General features: G+C 39.2%; 1 protein-coding gene across 10 annotated transcripts in view; it reads left to right on the forward strand.

Annotated features, from left to right (window-relative positions):
* The first annotated feature begins 11581 nt into the window (after positions 1-11581).
* The window catches only part of KANSL1L (KAT8 regulatory NSL complex subunit 1 like), a 122502-nt gene continuing 116598 nt past the window's right edge, over positions 11582-17485 (forward strand). For 6 of the 10 annotated variants that reach the window (XM_065930663.1, XM_065930664.1, XM_065930657.1 and 3 more), the window contains exon 1: positions 12136-17392. The gene's annotated coding sequence lies outside the window, so the exon portion shown is untranslated. Of the gene's footprint in view, positions 11696-11723; positions 11893-12134; positions 17393-17485 lie in introns of those variants that run through there. The other 4 variants (XM_065930656.1, XM_065930661.1, XM_065930662.1 and 1 more) reach the window with 3 other exon arrangements.

Raw genomic sequence — 17485 nt, forward strand, 5'->3', positions numbered from 1 at the left:
ACTGCTGCTTCCCGGGAGTAGGTTCTTGTAATTTGTATTGATCAGAAGGTAAAAGGATTGTTAAGGTAGGATATTTCCTAGAATGATCCCTGAAAATCTGTTTTTCTATTTCTTCTAAGCTAGTTGTTTATCTGGCAAATGCAGTCTTCTTTTGCACTCCCTCCAAAGAAGCAAGTGTTGTATCATGAACTTAAAGCATAAAGCAAAACAGGGAGCTCAGAGTGTGTTCCTTAGCTTTTTATTTAGTTTTCATTTCTTCAATAGCTAATCTTCGTATTTTGCTTGTGTGGCTTTGATTGTTGTCCCCCAGGGAAGGAATTTAGCATCTGTATCTCACGCAGTGCTAAGTGCTCAAGAAATGATAAATAATAATAATGCTCAAAAGAACAGACTGGACCGACACAGCAGGAAAGCCACACTGTGTAAATAATTAATGAGAATGAAAGGCCTTAGTAATTTTGGGTTTTGGCTCAGATTTTTAAAATCATGATTATTGCCCTAAAATTATTTTTGCCCTTTGTTTCTTTGATAGTGTCATTGAAAATGACAGTATATAAAAGAAGCTGTTTTGATTTGCTGTTTTAAAAATCTAACAGCAAATCTTTACTAATCTAGTAATTTTAGTAGTTTATTGCTCACGGTATAAGATTTCTAGGAGGCTGCTTTTTTCATATGTCAGTATTATTTTTGGCACACACAGCATTTATTTATTTGAAGTCATTGGAAAGATTTGACATTGAGGTGAAAGTCAACTGTAGGCCAATCTGTCTTCTGCTTTATAATAAATGTTGAAAAGGAGTTCTTTCAGATATCCTGTTTTGAAATCTCATTATCATGACAGATTTTAAGAAAAGTTACATAAAGATTCAAGCATACTCAAAAATAGTGAAAATAGTGTAATGAGCCTCTAGCTTCAACATTTGCCAATGTATCGCCCCTAATTTTTTTCAATAATTTTGAAGTAAATCCCAGACGTAATCCTATTTTACACACATATATACTTCAGAATGTGTGTCTAACGGATTAAGTTTTTTTTTATATAACCACAAGGCCATGATCATAATTTAAAAACTTTAAAATATAGTTACAGATTAATAGTAAATTTTTCTTAGTTGTATCAAGAATGCCCTTTGTAGCTGGTTTGTTCAAATCAGGATCCAAGCAAGGTCCACAGATTGCATTTTTGGTTTTGTCTTCTACATCTCTCACTTTCTTTCTCTTTTATGTTTTGGGGTGGGGGGTTGCGGTTTGCTGTGCAATGTGTGGGATCCTATTTCCCTGACCAGGAATTGAACCTGTGCCCTCTGCAGTGGAAGTTTAGAGTCTTCACCACTGGCCTGCCAGGAAAGTCCCAAATACTAGGCACTAGTCTTTTTCTTTCTTTTTTTTTTTTTTTAACTTTTAAAATTGTATTTATTTTTGGCCACACACAAGTGCCTTGTAGGATTTCCATTCCCTGACCAGGGACTGAAATTGGGCCACGGCAGTGAAAGCCTGGAATCCTGACCATAAGACCACCAGGGAACTCCTTCTTTTATAACAGTCTTCTCTTCTCTCTTTTTCCTTCTCCCTTTTTACATTTTATTTTTTAATTAGTATACAGAAAATTTGCTTGTTTTGGTATACATACATATGATAAAACTGTCTTTTTTGGTACTCTTAAGTTTTAGCATATACATAGATTTGTGCAACCACCACCATAATCAGGATACAGAACAGTTCTATTATACCAAAAAAACTACCTCTTTCCCATTATAGTCACATCATTTCTGCACTTTTAACCCGTGGCATACATGCATGCATGTTTAGTCGCTCAGTCTTGTCTCACTCTTTGCAAACCTCAGACTGTGGCCTGCTAGGTTCCTCTGTCCTCTTGCCATTCTGGAAAAAATACTGAAGTGGGTTGCCATTTCCTCCTCCAGGGGATCTTCCTGACCCAGGAACTGAACCCACGTCTCCTGTGTCTCCTGCATTGGCAGGCAGATTTTTTACCACTGAGCCACAGGAAAGCCCTCTAACCCCTGACAACCCCTGATATATTCATTGTTTTATAATATTTTTGTCATTCTGGGACTCATATAAATGGAATCGTATAATATGTAACCTTTTAAGAACAGCTTTCTCTTAGCAAAATGCATTTATGTTTCATTCATGTGTGAATTAATAGCTCATTCCTTTTTCAGTGCTAAATAGTAGTTCACTGTATGGATATACCACAGCTTATTTATTCATTCATTTTGCTGTCTGAGGAATTTTGGGTTCACAGAGGTAAATGTATGTTTAATTTTACAAGAAATTGTAGTTATTTTCCCAGGGTTCTTGTGTCACTCTGCCTTCCCACCAGCAATATAGTTCCAACTGTTTTGCATCTTCTCTAGCACTTGGTTTTTTTATTTTAGACATTCTAATACTATGTAGTGGTATCTCACTGGTTTTAATTTGCATTTCCCTCATGTCTAATGATACTGAACAACTTTTCATGTGATGATTTGCCTTCCATGTATCTTCTTTGGTGAATTGTTCAGATCTTTTACCCGTTTTTATTTGGGTTGTTTGTTAATGTCGAGCTTCGAGAGTTCTTTATATGTTCTAATAGAGTACATCCTGAGAAACGCTGGGCTGGAAGAAGCACAAGCTAGAATCAAGATTGCCGGGAGAAATATAGATAATCTCAGATATGCAGATGCTGCTGCTGTTGCTGCTGCTAAGTCACTTGAGTCGTGTCCAACTCTGTGCGACCCCATAGACGGAACCCACCAGGCCCCGCCGTCCCTGGAATTCTCCAGGCAAGAACATTGGAGTGAATTGCCATTTCCTTCTCCAAGGCATGAAAATGAAAAGTGAAAGTGAAGTCACTCAGTCGTGTCCGACTCTTAGCGACCCCATGGACTGCAGCCTACCAGGCTCCTCCATCCATGGGATTTTCCAGGCAAGAGTCCTGGAGTGGGGTGCCATTGCCTTCTCCGGATATGCAGATGACACCACCCTTATGCCAGAAAGTGAAGAAGAACTAAAGAGCCTCTTGATGAAAGTGAAAGAGGAGAGTGAAAAAGTTGGCTTAAAGCTCAACATTCAGAAAACTAAGATCATGGCATCCGGTCCCATCACTTCATGGCAAATAGATGGGGAAACAGTGGAAACAGTGGCTGACTAATTTTCTGGGCTCCAAAATCACTGCATATGGTGATTGTAGCCATGAAATTAAAAGACACTTACTCCTTGGAAGGAAAGTTATGACCAACCTAAACAGCATATTAAAAAGCAGAGACATTACTTTGTCAACAAAGATCCATCTAGTCAAGGCTACGGTTTTTCCAGTGGTCATGTATAGATGTGCAAGTGGGACTATAAAGAAAGCTGAGCACTGAAGAATTGATGCTTTTGAGCTGTGGTGCTGGAGAAGACTCTTGAGAGTCCCTTGGACTGCAAGGAGATCCAACCAGTCCATCCTGAAGGAGATCAGTCCTGGGTGTTCATTGGAAGGACTGATGCTGAAGCTGAAACTCCAATACTTTAGCCACCTCATGTGAAGAGCTGACGCATTTGAAAAGACCCTGATGCTGGGAAAGATTGAGAGCAGGAGGAGAAGGGGACGACAGAGGATAAGATGGTTGGATGGCATCACCGACTCAATGGACATGGGTTTGGGTAGACTCCGGGAGTTGGCGATGGACAGGGAGGCCTGGCGTGTTGCCGTTCATGGGGTCGCAAAGAGTCGGACACGACTGAGCGACTGAACTGAACTGAACTGAATACTGTCAAGCACCAGGTAAATTCAGGCTGACAGATTCAGCCAGTAAAGAAGCAATGAGCCCTTTACATACTCAGTTTTTTGCTCACATAGAGAATGCAAAGATAACTAGCCAAAGGTGCCAGCCCTCTGTGGCCTTTGTACGGGATGACACAAACAGAAGAGGCCGGCTGACTGCAATGAGAAGGATGGGGCACTCCTTGGAGGATTCCATTCCAGCATGCTGCTAATCAATTTTAACAACTGCAGGTTTGCTTTATGGATGGTGAGGCAGAAAGCCTCAGACTCCACCAAAATCTGAAAACAATGAAACACTGGCCCATGACAGCCCCCTGGGTAGATAGGAGAGCAAGTGAAAAATAACATTGTAGCCGCACATCCCATGTCTCCCATGCTCTCCTGTACCAGCAGGTTCACAAGACTTTATGGCATTCTGTCACCATTCAGCTACTGTCCAAACCTTGCCTTTGTGGTCTGTGTGGAAACATGCAAGGTTGTCAGGCTCTGGCTGTACTCCTAGAGATACAAGTCCTTTCCCAGATATGTGATTTGTAAATACTCTCTCCCTATCTGTAGCTCGTTCCTTCACTCTTGTAACAGTGGGTCTCATAGAGCAAAAGTTTTTAATTTTGACAAATTCTGATATATCAGTTTTTTCTTTTCTAGATCACACATTTAGTATACGTTAGAACTCTGCTCAAACTCAAGTCATAAAGTTTTTCTCCTGTTTTCTTTTAGGAATCTTATACTTTATGTTGTTCACTTAGATATATGTTCAATTCAGTAATGATTTTAGGGGTGAGATGTCAAGGTCCATTTTTAATTTTTGCATATAGATGTATAGCTGACTAAAACTAGCCCATGAGAATGAATTTCAGCAGCTAGTTTTAGTCTCATCCCTATCTCTGAACCAATGATTGTGCCAAAGGAAATGGACTGCCTTACTTGGCTTAAGCAAACGGGAGAGTACTTTGGGACATAGAAATAGCAGCAGATTCACTCAGAGCTCATGAACTGGGAGGAGGGCTGCATGTGAGCATGAAAAACAGAAAAATGTTAGGAAAGGGAAATTATGGAATAAAGATCCTCTTTTTTTAAGATCAGTGCCTGAAAATTGTCACATCTCCAACTAGATATGGTTTCCTTTGTTGGTGCCATTTAACATTTTTCTGACATGACTTTTGTAGTAGAAAGCTTTAATATTCATCCATGCACATATCTCCTTTCCAGGCACATGAGAGGTTTCTATTTCCTGGTTCCATTGTAATTGTGTGACCAGTTCTTGCTAATGGATTGTGGATGGAAGTGAGGTATGTGTCTTACCCTGTGGCAGCAACTGTAGAGTTGTTGTAGGGGTGACATATGATCAAAGCATAGAATAAAGATTCAGCTCTGGAAGGCAAGTGTTCTGAAAAGTGACCTGACCTGCAACAGACTTTGTGTGAGATAGAAATAAACTTTTTGTGCATTAATTGACTGTAACTTGGGGATTGTTTGTTATTGTATTGTAACTTGATCATAACCCACCATGACTGATACAACATCCATTTGTTCTTATATGTTGTATGTAATAGAGGATATAAAACTGCTGTTACAATATTAAACACCTCAGTGACCCCAAGAAACTGCCATGATATGCACACTTCATATGAAATGAGTCAGAATATTGGGATAGGTTTTCCAGTTGTAGTGAGTTCTGACCAATATTTCTGGATATGCTTGTTTAGTTAGTGTAAAGACCTGTGAGATTAGTGTCTGAAAACAACACTTTGATCATTTCACTTCTTTATGCAAAACTCTTCAGTGGTTCAACTATTACCTGCAGAATAACTTTACATCCTTTACTTAACCTTCCGTAGTTTGGTCTTAATCAACCTTTGCAGACTTACATCAATTAAAAAGAATAATGGGCACAGCCACAGAGCCTGAAAGGGAAATGTAGTTCAAAATCTCTTATCAGTCTTTTTGTTTGACATCAAGCAAACTTCAGGAGATGGTGAGGAACAGGGAAGTCTGGTGTGCTGCAGTCCATGGGATCACAAAGAGTTGAACATGACTGTCACAAGAGGTGACAATGTGTTCAAGGTTAGCTGTATTTCCTAGTCTCCCATGCAACTAGATACATGCACATTTGTAGAACTGTTGAGAGGAACATCTGGGAAGTCACCTTAGAGGCCCACTTTGCTTTCTATCCCTTTCTTGCTTGCTGCTTGAGAAATGAATATGATGACTGGAGTTCCCATAGCCTCAGGCAACATGAAGTCACTTTGAGAATGGAAACCAGGGTTGAGAATGGCAGAAGAGAGTAATAGGAAGGAACCTTCATTCCTGGTTACCTTGTGGAGCTGAAATATCAGCTCTGGGCTGTCTCTCAACGTTTTTGTGTTTTTTTAAAAAACATGTTTTAGAGATTTAACCTGGTGGTCCAGTGGCTAAGATGCTGCACTCCCAATGCAGGGGGTCCGGGTTTGATCCTTTGTCACGAGCTAGATCCCACATGTGTCAACTAAAGATGCCATGTGCCACAACTAAAACCTGGTGCAGTCAAATAATAAATAAATGTTTTAGAGAAACAAAATGTGTCTCATTAACTGTTAATTATATATTATTAAGAAAAAACCCACTGCCAATCAAACATTCTTGTTCTATTGCTTTGTTATTGCATTGCTGTGAAAAAATGTGTCGGTATCAATAAAATATAACAAGGAGTATTAATTCTTGTGTTTTTAAGCCATCATTATTTGGAGCTTTCAAATGCATTTCACACATAACTGATGTAGGCTAGTTTTTAATTTTTCTGCCTGCCTGACTTAAAACTCTTTGAGATTTCTGGGTCACAACTTTCATCAGAAAGCCCTTGTTTTAAAAATCAACTTTATTGAAGTATAATTCTCATGCAATAATATGTACATATTTTTAAGTACACATTTGATGAGTTTTGACAAATGCATGTACCCATTTGACTTCCATCATGATCAAGATAGAGTATTTCCTTTACATCATATACCCATCCCCCTCAGTTCCCCCTACCCCAGCCTCAGCAACTATTGGTCTGCTTTCTGTCATTATGCGTTTAAATTCATCTTTTGTAGACAGAGCTTTATATAAATGGAATCATAAAATATTTATTCCCTTTTGTGTCTGGCTTCTTTCACTTAGCGTGCTGAGACTCAGGTATGTTGTCCTGTGTGCCAGTAGTCTGTTTCCTTTTTATTGCTGAGTAGTATTCCATCATATGGATGTGCCACAAATGGTTTTTCACCATTTGATGGATCCTGGGTTGCTTCCAGCTTGGGGCTATTTTGACAAAAGGTGCTATGAATATTTGTATACACGGGGAGTCATTTTTCCGTCTCTCTAAAGTCATGGGTCAATTCTGACTACTCTTGCATCCTGCCCTCACTCCAAGAAGAATCCTGTAGCTCTTGCTATTTACCCCTATCTTTTGTCTGCTTTTTTGTTGAAGCTGGCTTCTTGTTACAGTTGTTGTTCAGTCACTCAGCCGTGCCCAACTCTGGACACAGACTGCAGCACGCCAGGTTTCCCTGGCCATCACCACCAACTCCTGGAGCTTACTGGAACTCCTGTCCATTGAGTCGGTGATGCCACCCAACCATCTTATCCTCTGTCGTCCCCTGTCCCCTTCTCCTCCTGCCTTCAGTCTTTCCCAGCATCAGGGTCTTTTCCAATGAGTCAGTTCTTCACATCAGGTAGTATTGGAATTTCAGCTTCAGCATCAGTCCTTCCAATGAATATTCTGGACTGATTTCTTTTAGGATGGACTGGTTGGATCTCCTTGCATTCCAAGGGACTCTCAAGAGTCTTCTCCAACACCACAGTTCAAAAGCATCAATCCTTCAGTGCTCAGCTTTCTTTATAGTCCAACTCTCACATCCATACATGACCACTGGAAAAACCATAGCTTTGACTAGACAGACCTTTGTTGGCAAAGTAATGTCTCCGCTTTTTAATATGCTGCCTAGGTTGGTCATAACTTTCCTTCCAAGGAGCAAGCATCTTTTAATTTCATGGCTGCAGTCACCATCTGCATGATTTTGGAGCCCAAGAGAATAAAGTGTCTCACTGTTTCCATTGTTTCCCCATCTATTTGCCATGAAGTAAAGGGACCAGATACCATGATCTTCGTTTTTTGAATGTTGAGTTTTAAGCCAGCTTTTTTTTTTTTTTAAGCCAGCTTTTTTTTTACTGTCTTTCACGTTCATCAAGAGGCTCTTTAGTTCTTCTTCACTTTCTGCCATAAGGGTGGTGTCATTTGCATATTTGAGGTTATTGATATTTCTCCCTGCAATCTTGATTCCAGCTTGTGCTTCATCCAGCCCTCATTTCACTTGATGATCCTGGTTAGTTAAAGCTAAATCTATCCTGAATAGGAATGACCACTTTTAGCACTGCTACTTCTCCTATTTCACTTTCTAAACATGATTATAAAAAAGAAAGAATTGAATATACTAGAATATGACAGTGGAGGACAGTTGCCCTGGGTATGGAAATATAGAGAAATAATAGTTCAGGCTTCCAAACTAGTTTTCTAGTTTCTAGAGGTAATGGGGAAAGAACGCTGGCTTTGGAGACAGGCAGGTCTGTTTTTCAAATTTGGCCATTTTTTAGTGTGAGAATCTGGATATATTACATTATGTAACCTCATTCAGTTTTTTTTTCTTTTCCACTCACTTTAGAAAATGAATATAACACTCAGTTTGCAGAATGTGAGAACTAAATGCATATATTCATTTAACAAATGTATACTGAAAACCTACATTTGCCAGGACCTGTCCTGAGTTCAGAGGATACAGCAGTAAGCAAAGCAGAAAAGGTGACTGACCTCATGGAGACGGCATTTGACTTAGACAAGACAACAACAACAAAAAAATCAAAATTGATGTTAAATTAGATTTTCATAAGTTCCATGGAGAAAAACAGCAGAGAAGGAGGATAGAAAAGTAACTTTACCCTCTTTCTGGCTGTAAGCTGCTTAAATTCTCCTGTATCACCAGCGTTTATCATGTCAGCTACATATAAGTGTTGCACACATGTGCCCTGAATGAAAGCTGTGACTGAATCTTAAGAAAGATTATCTCATGAAATCACTGTAATACTGCTTACTTGGACACTTTTACGTGCTTCCAGATAGGTAATAATTATGTCAGCAAGAATGGTGCCTTCCGGTCTCCTTGTTCTTGCTGGTTCTATAAGTCTTCTACCCAGTGTTATATTTTTTCTTGGAAATCAGGATGCTTTTAACGTACCTTCTAAATGACAATATATCCTTGATTTTTAAAAAGTAACTGCATGTATTTTTCAGAATAATATAAACAATTGGACAAATGGTTCAGTATGTCAATTTTCCTATTAAGCAGCTTTGATATTCTACAGTTTCTGGAAAACTGGCATGCATATGCTATAAATATTAAAATCAAGCTTTAGAATAATACTCTCTGTCAAGGGTCAATGTCCTTAATATGTAGTTAAATGGGGTAAAAATCACAGTATGCAGTGTCATCTCATATATAACATACAGCAAGTCTTACAGATGATAATGATTTCCTTCTTTGTGCTTTTCTACATTTTTATATCAAAGATATATTTTGTATTATTAATTTCCTACCCCCCAATTCCTATTAAAGTATTGTAAATATAAAAGAAGTAAGAAAGTTTTATTTGTCTGATGGTTCAATAAATTGAAAAGTTTAAGGTCTGCAAATTTGGCAGACTGCAGGATTGACTATAAGATAAAAGAACTTAGAGCATTGGAAAATTAGATAATGTATATAAAAGTGCCTTCTAAATTGTTGCTTGTGTAATTACAAAGCTTAATTTCCATATCACTGCTATAAATTCCATGGGGACGGAACTTCGTTTAGTGCTGTATCTCCAGACCTATAGAGATTTTCTCAATCCTAGTAATGACAGCACTTTTCAGCCCAATAATATGACACACACAACCTCTACTTAAATTCAAAGGACACATGTACACCCATGGCTGATTCATGTCAATGTATGGCAAAAACCACTACAATATTATAAAGTAATTAGTCTCCAATTAAAATAAATAAATAAATTTTAAAAATTCAAAGTTAACTATCCTCTGAACTAGTAATGCCTTTCTTCCTTCACTGCCTAAAGTCTTTTAAAATACTCAGACCAAATTAAAAAAAAAAATCTTTGAATTATTGTAATACTTGCCTGACTTTTCAGCCTGTTCATTAAAAAAAAAATTAATGCCTTATCTATTTTTTTAACCCCTCTCCCCAGAGATAGGACAACCCTTTGAATATCCAAAAAATATTTGTTGATTCAATTATTTTCACAACATTCACTTACAGTTTTTTTTTTTCCAATGATGGTACATCGATTTCTGAAATACTTTGCTTATTCCATATGAAGATGCAATTATTGATTGTTTTGAGCAATTTTTAAGCAGTATTCTCTCCTATAAACGCAGCTTGTCATAAAAACCATTGCAGTTATGTCACAATCTATTAAAGACCAAAAACAAGCCGGTTATTTTCCAGTTTCAATAATCTGTGTCGTTTTAGGCTTTGTGAAAACTCCAGTTCTTTGGATTCCATCCTTCTCCCCAGGCGCCCCCCACCCCCGCCATGTTATCCTATTAATAACGTAGAAATCCTGGCAATTGTCTTTGGTGCGCTTCATTCCCTAAATCATTTCATGTGTAAATTAGGTGTTTAGGAAAGCCTGTAATCCATCTACAGCCTAAGGAGCTATATTTAGTGCTCAGTTATGTTAAAACACACACACACACACACACACACACACACACACACAATGCTGTTATGTTAAAACAGACACACACACACACACACACACACACACACACACACACACACACACACACACACACACACACACACACACACACACAACTTGAGTGCGTGGCTAGGGAAATGCCTGGGTGTAGTTTCGTGGTGAGTGGAGCGCCGGGCCAGGTGCAAACTTTTCAGCGATGTTTTTATGTGTCCCTGGCCAACTATCTCCACGTAAAACTCTGTCATTTGACTGTGCTACTGCAGAACGGAGTTAACTACAACGGCACTTAAACCAGCTTTGTACAGATTTTTAAACGTTTGAGCTGACCTTTCTTGATTTATTATTTTTTAACCAAAATCCGACTCAGATTCAAGGCAGATTTGTCACTCTCTCCCAGGGCCCTTCTACAGAATTATGACTTTGCATTCGAGCGCAGAAGAAAAGCAAACGCACGGACACGTATAGACTTGGCAACAGTGACAAAGCTTTGTTAAAACGTGTCCCTCCAGTGGCGGGGCGGGAAGGGGGTCTGGCCGCCAGAAGCCAGCGCGGGCGGCAGGGTGTAGAGCAGCCAGACTATCCTCTCGCTTTGTTTTTGCTGTCACGGTGATACAGAAATAGAGCAGCGGCGGGAAGTCGTCGGGCCGTATTTCTGGTGTCTGTATGTGTGAGTGTGCGTGTTTTTCCCGGCTGGCTGAGGACCGCGGTGAGGAGGAAGCAGGAGCAGTGCGGAGCCCGCCCCAAGGGAGCGGCCGCGCCTCTGCAGCAGGGTTCGGGCGCCAGCGCTGCAGCCACTTCCAGAACGCTCCTGGCCGCTTCTGCCTGCCCAGCATCCTGCCGGGGTTTCCCCGCCACCCGCGCTCATTTGCATGGCACTGCCCCTCCCCCGCTGTCATTGGCCGGCGCCGCGCCCCGCCCACTGCCCCTCCACCTCTGCAAGGTTCCGTCCCCCGAGCCGCCCGGAGCTGCGGGCAGCTGGCGGACTGTTAAACCGCGGCGGCGGCGGCTCGGGCGGGAGCGGGACGCGCTCTGGAGACGAGTCAGCTGCGCCCCGGGTGGGGGGTGGAGGGCGGGCAGCTACAGATCACCTCGGCAGCCCCCACCACGGCCGGACCGAAGGTGCGGCGGCGGAGGGGAGCCAGGGCGCCCCAGCAGGCGAGTGGCCGGCGTCTCAGCGGCGGGCTTGAGGGGGTTGGGTCTCCTCTGCTGGGGACGGCGGCCCCGCGGGGAGGGGAGAGCGGAGAAGACCGCTGGGTGGACTTGCGGCCCAGGCGACCGACCGGCAGCCCCTTCGCCCCCCGAATCTTCTGAGCTGTTGGACTCTGGGTCCCGGCACAGGATCGCGCTCTAGGGTAGGGTCGGACCGCAGCCAAATTTAAACGGCTAAACCTAACAGCTTTGGCAGAGCTAAGGGGAGGTAAGGGGTGGAGGGAGGGGAGGGGCGGATCTAGACTTGGTCACGTGGGAGCAGGGGCGGGGCTTGGCTGTCCTCCCTTTTGTTTTGGCTGGCGCGTGCGCAGAGGCCCGAACACGTGGTCTCCCGGGTCCGCCCCTTGCCTCGGCGGCCGCGCCTCGCCGAGTGCGGTTGTGGTTACGCCTGTTTTTGAGAATCTCTCAGGGTGGACCTGTTTGCATTAGATGGGATCGTTGTTCTGCTTGTTTTCACTTTATCTAGGCAGATGTTGATTTGGCCTTTAGAATTACGTGGGATGGAGGGCAATCTAGAGAATTGTTGAGGAACGGTTGTTTCTAAGTTTGTGTGCTGAAGGGATTGATGCATTGCCGGAAAATTTGAGGATGTGTGGTGTTCGGTAGCAAGAAATACATGACTGTTCCGATTATTAAACTACTGGAAAGGAAGAGACTAGCTTTACGGGGAGGAAAGGCACTGGATGGACCTTCTTGTGGTGTTTTCTTACTCAGCAGTACTGTTTGGTTCGTTCATTGCCCGCTTTCACTCTTCTCCGTGCAGATTCACTCTTTCCCCCTCGCATCAGCGGTCTGCGGGGATAGATTTTGTTTGTTTTTTTAACTGGAAAGCATGTTACTTAAAAAAAATTTTTGTTTTTTTATATTTGGTTGTGCTGGTCTTTCTTGCTGCGCCGGTTTTTCTGTTTAGGGTGAGCAGGTGTTAGTTACTCTCTTTACTTTTTGATAATCCAAACTTTGGTCAACTGGCGAGATTTAAGAGGATAGTTTCTTTCGTCTTTCCTTCGTCCTTCCTAACCAGTTTGCTTAACTTCATGCTGAGTTTGGGTCAGTTGGAATTTTTTTTTTTTTAGTACCGCGGTATGGGGCAGGTTTGTTAGCAACAAAACCTAAGATATTTACCACTACTGTAGACAAAATCGACAGTGTTTTTGACTAGGAAAAAGTGGCTCTAAAAATAATTAAACATTAGCAAAAACCTGGTGTTCTGGACTGTGGATTGCTTGAAAAAGGCTTAGCAGTGAGTGATCGCTGCTGTTTCCAGTTCTTACTAGCTTGTTTGGGCAAGTTACAACCTCTCCGATTCTGTTTCGTCTTCTAAATAGTTTCGTAATACTGTCCTTGCCTTAAGAGGTTGTTACGAGAATCAAATGCTTTGTGTCAGTAAAAGTGTTTATAACCTTTATCAACACTACACATACAGAAATTGACAGATAATGCGTTTTTATAACAAGTCCGTTTTTTTTAAAGCCAGCATCTTAGAGGAATATAAATGATGAAATAGCATATATTTGAATGTCTTTAAAATCTGTTGTAATTATCATTGATTCTCCCATTTTTTCCACTTAATCAGATCAGTGTCAAGGTTTCTACCATTTCTCATAGTTTTAATCTAGATAATCATTACTTCTTTTACCCAGTCCTTCTGGGTTAACTTTTTTTCCATGAATTTTTTCTAAATCCAGGCCAGTTCTATCGCACTGATTTTTTTTTTTTTTAAACATTTACTCTGTGTGTATGTGTTATGTACCTTTTCAAATAATAATTGCTTGTTTTTAAATCTTATTATAAAATAATTTGGAGAAAGAAAACAGGTGCAGATAATAAAAATACAAATAATTTGTATTTATATGTTCCAATAAATATTTGCATATTTTTCTTGAAGCTAAGATTATGTGGTATTTTAACTTTACCTCATACACTGTTCCATGTCCTTAGTCTTTGAAAAAATTATTTTTGGCAGCTCAGTGTTATATCATATAACTATCATATTTAAAAATTTTCTTGTTGGCAGATGTTTGGGATGTTTCTAATGTTTTGCTGATATAAATTTCACTACAGAGACTACAGCCTTTTATGTAAAGCTTTGGGAAAAAATTTCTCCTAGATTTGTAAAAGAGGAATTATTGGTCGAAGTGTTTGTGTTTTAAGGCTCTTGTAATGTCCCCAAATTACCTTCCAGAGTATTTAATACTCATCTAGTGTATGAGCATGCCTCATATTACATCTTTATTCATCATCTGGGATTAGCAATAAAACAGAAGAACTTGCTTTCATTAGCGTAAATTTTTTTTCATATGTCTGTGTTATATGTTTTATTTTCTTACAAGCCCCTTGTAGAAGAGGAATATATTTCATATTTGATACACTGCAGTTTACATAGTGGATGCTTAATAAACACTTGCAAGTTGACTATTAATATTTATCTTTTTGATCTTCTGAAACTTTTCAGGAAATTATATCTTGGCTTTTTGTCTTAGTTTAGGAGTACTTTATTGGCAATATACTCTTATTGTTTTATTCGTTATTTTGAGTACTTCTCTGTTCAGGTGGGGCCTCTTGATCTGTCAGTTGTCTGCCAGTTCCCGTTGTGCAACTGCTGCATTATCCAGTAACTCCATCCAATTTTGATGCCATTTATCATAATAACTTAGACTATTTCATTTCCTTAATTCATTCAACTGTCTCATGTAGAATTCGATTACAAATTTTACTTTTAATTGTTCCAGATTGACTTGTAGCCTTTTCTGTGTTTAAAGGAAAAAAAGCCAGTCTTTTTGTGTTTAAAGGAAAAAAGCCTAGTATCTGAAGTTACTTTCCTTCATTATTTAGATGCTCTTGACAGCCCATCTCTGAATTGCCTATAACATCTTTTACTGCCTTTAACCTGGGGCTTTGCTGGTGGCAAAGTGGCAAAGAATCTCCCTGCAATAGAGGAGCTTGTATTCAGTCCCTGGGTTGGGAAGATCCTCTGGAGAAGGAAATGGCAACCCACTCCAGCATCCTTGCCTGGGAAATCCCATGGACAGAGGAGCCTGGTGGGCTATAGTTGGTGGGGTCACAAAAGTCTTGGACACGACTTAGCAACTAAAGACAAAATAAACCCTATCTTTAATCTACCACGTAAATCTTATTTGTTATGAGTAATTTTTACTTATTCAGTTGTTTGTCTCTCTCCCTGTTTTTTTTTTTTTTTACATTGTCTGTACCATGTTAGTTGATAGAGGCCAAAAGCTTTCTTTCAGGTGTAGAAGATTCTTTATTGATTGGATTCTTCAGGTTACAATCAGCAATGAAGGAATGAAACTGCCTCCAACTGAAGTGACGGTCAATAGGAAATTAGCAACTAGTTTACTGACTTTAAAACATATCATCTGTTACACCTCTAGCCTTAAAGTCCTTACTATTAATATATTAAAGGACTATAATGGAATATGGTACATTAGTGATGACCCTCAGTCATCAATACAGTCTTACTTTCAGTATGTTTGATTTAGAAAGGCAAGGAAGGTGTATTCATTTCTGAAAAGTTTTGATTTTTTTTCCTTTTTACATGTTCTGAAGAGATTTCAGTGAACTGTGCTTGTTATTCTATGTGAAATAAACAAATCAGCAAGTGTTAAAAAATGATATTGTACTTGCCTGTAGACAGTCTGTAATGGAAATCTGAGGACAATTTATAGTGAAAGTTTTTAAATACTTGATAATATTTTTAGGTTTTTAGGAACACTTTTTTTTTCTTATGTGAATGAGACAGTTCTCTTGCAAAATTGGGAAAAATGCATTCATTTATAATATTAAGGCTTTGTTATATTTCTAATAAACTTTTATTATTTCTGGTCCTTTAAGATCAAGAATTTTCAAGCATGTTGTTTAATTAAAAGTTTGTTTTTATTTGATAGTAGGCCATTGATCAGTGTTTAACCACCTGAAATTAAGTCAAAGCTAAAATGTATATAGTGAGCAAATGTGACAGTGCTAAATTTTAATGTGAATTTCTGGATCTAAGTTGATGTACACAGAAAAAACATGATTCTTCATTTATATTCCTATGAGTCATACTTTTGTAACTGAATAGTACTAATTCTGCTTGAAGTTTGAAGTATGATCTGTTTGATGTGTTATGTGGCCACCCAAGTGGCTTTATCTTTAATTAAATTCCTTTAGTCTTCAAAGAGAATTCCTTTTTAGGCATGGTCTTCGAAGTGGAAGGAGTTCTAGCTATAAACATTATTGAATACAAAGTACTGAGCTAACTGTACCTTGGTCATGCCAATTACTGCAGTGCTTTCTGCTATGAATTGAAAATACCCATTTGTGGCATAAAGAAATCTTGAAAACACAGTAGTGTGCTTTGTATTTGCACCTTCCAGTAATTCCTGTATTTTTCAGAAATAAAGTTATACCAATATAGATACTTTCTCATTACTTATATTGACTTAATTGGTTTAATTGACTTAATTTAACATTATGAGTTACAAATTCAGAAATTTAGCCCCGTTGTATTTCAGTAATGTTTGAAAGAGCTGCTCAAATTTTCCTAAAAGAAGTTATGCTTTTTTCCTACTCCTTCACTGTTACCATAATGGATTGACTATATTAAACACATAAAAGTTATAAGTGTGGAAGCAATTTAATGTTTGTCTCTGCCTCAGAGTTCTCCCTTCTATCTGTTGGTAGTTTTTTCACTTTCTTATAACTTGAGGATGAATCTGCTTTCTTTATGCTACTTTTATTCCTAGCTTATATTGTTGCATTAAAGAGAATTAGGATTATCCAGATTTCAGTTGAGAGAATACATTTAATATCAGGGGGTAGATATTGATATATTTTCCATGGACTTTATGGAATATACATATGCATGCTAGAATGTAAGTCATAATCAAATCTGGAGTAGTATTTTAGGGACTGGAAATCAGATTTGGTTTTTAATTTTTAATGTTCTTTCTCAGGGGGATGGGTGGGTCTTATTTAGATTGTCTAGATTTTTAGTTTCAACTCTGAAAATGGACTAGATTGGCAAACTTTTGATTTTCTTTAGCCCAAATGCCAAAACTTATTTGGTATATGTGACCTGCATATACTTAAATAGTAGTTGTAAAGACCTGGTTACTAGTGTCAGGATCAACGCAATAATTATTGATATAATTATCTCACTATGTACATGCAGCTTTTGAGGGATGACATGGTGATATTGGGCTTCCCTGGTAGCTTAGTGATAAAGAATCTACCTGCCAATGTAGGAGATCAGTCCCTAGTTGGGAAGATCTGCAGGAGAAGGAAATGGCAACCCACTCCAGTATCCTTGCCTGGAAAATCCCATGGGCAGAGAAGCAAGGTGGGTTACAGACTATGGGGTCACAAGAGTCAAACGTGACTAAGTGACTAAACAGCAACAAAATGATAGTATTTACTATATCTCATTATGTCCAAGGGATCAGATTGTGTTTAATTAATGATAAATTTCATAAATATGATTTATAAATCTTAAAGATTAAGTCACTAATGGAAGCATTTTGGAGACAACAGGGCAAGACTTTTTATTTGTAGTCGTGTGAATATCAGAACAACTGACTTCTTCCTTAATTCACAGTGAATGTTGGATTAAATTGTAGACCCAACTTTACAGTCCCCCCAATTTTGGTGAGTAACTTGATTTTATTTATAATAAATTTAATGTAGCCAGGAAGAAAAAACTGTTTTTATTCTTTGTAGTTTTTAAATGCTTATAATTTA

Source organism: Muntiacus reevesi, chromosome 3 (assembly GCF_963930625.1).
Source record: "Muntiacus reevesi chromosome 3, mMunRee1.1, whole genome shotgun sequence".
Lineage (NCBI taxonomy): Eukaryota > Metazoa > Chordata > Mammalia > Artiodactyla > Cervidae > Muntiacus > Muntiacus reevesi.